Source organism: Coptis chinensis, chromosome 3 (assembly GCF_015680905.1).
Source record: "Coptis chinensis isolate HL-2020 chromosome 3, ASM1568090v1, whole genome shotgun sequence".
Lineage (NCBI taxonomy): Eukaryota > Viridiplantae > Streptophyta > Magnoliopsida > Ranunculales > Ranunculaceae > Coptis > Coptis chinensis.
Genome location: NC_141458.1, coordinates 85,497,986 through 85,502,505, shown reverse-complemented (window position 1 = coordinate 85,502,505; position 4,520 = coordinate 85,497,986). Strand labels below are relative to the sequence as shown.

The 4,520-nt window shown below is 34.4% G+C and overlaps 1 long non-coding RNA gene across 1 annotated transcript; it reads right to left on the bottom strand.

Annotated features, from left to right (window-relative positions):
* Window positions 1-3,695: 3,695 nt before the first annotated feature.
* Window positions 3,696-4,520, bottom strand: LOC147511269 (uncharacterized). The gene is made up of 2 exons (XR_015216967.1): window positions 4,391-4,520; window positions 3,696-4,300 (listed from the first exon to the last, which is right to left on the bottom strand). It is a non-coding gene; the product is annotated as an uncharacterized LOC147511269 (long non-coding RNA).

Genomic DNA, 4,520 nt, shown 5'->3' with positions numbered 1-4,520 from the left:
GTATAGAAAGTAGCCATTAAAATAGCTTGTAGATCTAGTTTTTTAATTCAATTAGTTAAATTAATTAGTTTCATACATTGTTTTTGATTAATTCTTTGAATCATTGTTCTTCATTGATTAGATAAATAAAATAGTTTATTCTTGTTCATTTTGATTTTGTCATTTAAATTTGTAGATCTAAGTTCAATTCTTGTTGTTATTCCATTCTTAGTAGGGTTAGTTAGACTTACCCCCCCTCCCCTTTTTCAAAATATTAGTGATATCCCCCCATGATTTGAGTGATCCAACAAATGATTTCTTCATCTGAAAAAAAAAAAAAAAAAAAATCATCTCAGTAACCATTGGATCTTGCAATTGGGGGTATCACTAATATTTTTTTTTTAACAAGAAAATCTAACACCCTATTCTTAGTATTAATTAGATTTGAAGTATTGTTAGTTAAAATTAGTAAAGTTCAAATCTTTATATTATGTCTAATTTTAATTCAATGGGAAATGATAGTTTGATGAATCAAGGCTAAACCTCCATTAGAGGGGTTTGATGAAGCCTTAATGAAAACTTGATTGTGTAGTATAGAATCGTTGTAAGAATCTATTCTACTCTAGAAAGTCGTTGATTCGCCATGAGAATGGGTGGACGACCTCACATAACTAGTTATGAATTGGTAGAAATGCCATGTATAATTAGGGATTAGAACAACCAATTCTTACCGTGAGAACGTAAGAATTGGTTTACAACAAATCTACGCTAGTTTATTAAGTTGGATTCAAGGTGGAATCAAATTCCCCTAATTCTTTATCTAGATTCAACTCTTAGCAATTTGTCATTTCGTTATTCGTAGCTTGTTATTTGAATTCACATCGTAGTATAAATTCCACCATTACTCTCATTAAACTTTGGATAGACTCGACAATTGTAGAAAACTTGAATGCTAAAGGACTAGGAGTGGAACGAATCTTCTATTCCAACTCTACATCAATAGATTCGAGAGTAGAAAACAAATATCTTTGATAAGTAACAGTTCAGTTTATAGTTTTACTTGCGTTTAGAGTTCATCTCTTTATTCATTAGTAAGACTATCTTTTTTATGTTTATCATTCCACTATATTTTGCTCTTGTCAGAAGAAAGAAGGAACCAATATTTTGCTTCTTGTCAGATAAAATTTGTCTATACTTTCACATAACTCTTTGGGCTATTTGCTAGCCTATTTCACATGCCACTTCACCTTTGACACAATACCCTGTTTGTCATGCCAAATAGACTAAAAAGCCATCTTCAGCAGCTTAAACATAATTCTGACATTCAACAGCTTAAACATAATTCGGAATTTGACATTAAGCAACTTAAACATAATTCTGACATTGCAATACATAATTCTGAAGCAACACATAAACATCCGATCCATATAAACAATGAAGCAACACATAAACATCCACTTGATTGATTTTGACATTGCAATACATAATTGATATTCTGACAGAAATACTAAGACATCTTTGCTGGTAGGGAACAAACTGGTAGTTCCAAACTGGTACAATACATAATTCCCAATACATAAACAAATTCCATACATAAAACCAATACATAAACATCCACAATCACAATAAGATAACATAAAACATAAAGAACCAAACATAAACAAAATACTCTTAAAAAAAACTAGACTAGACAAGAGCAATACTAGACACCATCACTTCTTGGAATTCCAAATTAAACTTCTTAGACACCATCACTTTTTCTGCGTAGTTTTCATGCACACACCTGCAGCAGCCAGTGCTAACATAATTTCTTTCATTTTCTTTTTAGATGGCCCTACTTCTGCTGCTGGGGGTGGTGTGCTTGAGGTGTTTGCTTGAAGCCTAGCTGATCTCCTCTGTGACACAGTAGACTTCTGGAATCCTAGTGGTGGCTCATCATCATCATCTGGAACAACATCTTTCTCTTTCACAACATAGTAGGGAAGACATTTTTCTGCTTTTCCTTCTTCCCCAAGCACTTCAATGTAGCATAACTTCTCACATTTATGACAGACTCCAATATGTACGTCTCCATCTTGGTACACCATATCCATGAACACTTTCCTTCCCTGTTTTGTCTTCATCATTTCACATAGTTTATCATAGGACTCACTTAACTTGGATGTGTCCATCTGAACAGTCTTCAAAGCTCTTTCACCATTTCAAAAAAAGGGTGATCAACTTATTTTGAATAGTGGTGAGAGTAGAGAATTGTGTGAGTAGAGAGGAAGTTGTTCTTATGTAGGAGATGAGCATTGGCATTGGTACAAGTAAAAGAAATGGAACTAAAGAAATTAATACATACTACTACTCAACGAACACATTCATTAAGCACAACTTACAATGCAACAAATATCAATACAATCTATCGAAAACAGTTCTAAGTCTTCTTTCTAAGTTTTTAAGTCAACAATATCATATTTCTTACACCTACATTAATTGATGTAGCTCTCTTATCACACCATATCCAAATCCATATTCAAATATAACCCAACAAAAAACCCACAGATGTAACCCAAAAGAAAAATGTAACCTAAAACAAAAGCCTTGGACTTACATTTAGTTGATGTTGGTTGTTCCATGTTGGTTTACTAGCTGCCTTGGTCTTAGGTTCCTTGGTCTTATTTCCAGATTGAGTTCCAGCTTGAATTGGCCTTGCTTATGACTCCATTACCACATTTTATACTCAAACTCCATTACAGTCACTTAGACAAAGGAAATAAATAAAAGAATATGAAACAAACAAGAATAACAATGATCATTTTCTTCATTTCATTGGCCTTCTTCAGCTCAGAAACTTGGCTCTCCAGTCTTTCCTTTTTTGTCTCAAGTGTTTTGATCTTTTCTTTGTCCAGCTCATCCTCCCAAGTGAAGAATTCACACCTTTTCGGATAGTATCTACACCATATGAATTTTCTTCCTAGATTTTTCGGTGTATTTGACGTTCTTATTTTTGTCTCAACCCCACAGAAACAAGAACCTATTGAATTCACTGATGCAGTTGACATCTTTGCAAAAAAGTTGAAATTGAAAACAAAAGGTTCCAAAACAAAATGGAAGATAATTTGAATTACTGATAGAATTGATAAGAATGATAGCTAGAGTTGGAGTTAGAGAAAATGATGGCTAGGGTTAGAGTTAGAGAAGAGAGTGTTGGAGATGGGTTTAATGTCTAGGCTTATGACCGTTGTAAAATTTCTTTTTCTTTCTGTTGAAAAACTTGTTTCCACGTAAGTAATTTAGGGTCTATATAAGCAACTGTTAAGTTAATTTGAATGGAAACCTGACGGAGTTTCCAAATTGTTAAAATTGAAATGTTTGATGCCCAAAGTGTTAACAAAAAACATTGGTTGCCCTTCCTCGCAATGTATATGCCTCTATGGTTGCCTTTGAATTCATAAAACCTTGCTTATCCTTTTGATGCGTCTAGGTCGCCCCTCGTGATTTTTGAACCTTGGATATGAGGTTGGCTCTATACCAAATGTTAAGCAACCAGCTAATAATAAACATTAAAAGCCCAAGCTTTAAGGGAGGGGAAAGCTAATTACGAGCTAAAACTTCATAGTTGGATACTTATTATGGATTCAGTTTCTCAAACAATGTAACAAAATAGTTATTACAATCAAGTAGATTATGGAATGGTCCAGATTGATGAACATGATCGTTACACTAAAACATTGGTAAGGAAAGTAGCAGATTGATGATAATTATTGCTTAATAAATACATATGTGATAACATCATAGAAGCTAACACGCAAGAAAATAAATAGCCATACTTCAAGGCTATACAAGATCTTGGCTGAAGATCTGGTTCATTTTACAGAATTACAGATTCGACCTCTGCTAGGCTGCTAATTGTATCATTCTTCCAACCTTACCATTTCAAACAATTAACGAAATGGAATCTTCATGTTTTAAGGCCCATCTCTTAAAAAGATATCCCTATCCCAAGGACTACATACTCAATCCTCCTTACACAATTCCATCATCTGCCTCATGTCAATGGTAACCAGCCGGTGGAAATGCACTCCTGCTTGGGGCAGCTATTAGAGAACTTCTCTGTTACTTCACTTGGATACTCTGTTCTCAGTCACCACTTTTGAGTTGTCACTGTTGTTAAGCTGGGTGAATTGACTTTTCTCCTTGAAAAGCTGAAAGTGGTGGCGCCTGCAGTGGAGTCTGTTCTGATATAGGACATAGTTAGATGGGCAGATCACTCAACCCCCTTGCGCACACTTTAAAACAAGCTAGCCCAATGGTATGAGGTGTTATAGACTGCTACCTGAAAAAAAACAGCAGAATCATTTAGATAGTTTCTCCACTAAATAAGAAACTTCTAGAGAAAACAACTCCAATGAAAAGAATCACCTACTTAGTTCGTGGGAAAATTTTAAACCATATGTAGTTTAAAGAGTACTAGAAGTGAACAGAAGTCCAAGATAACTAATCATGTGCTGCTCCTTCTGTGAAAAACCCTAACCCAATTCAACCGAAGCTACAAC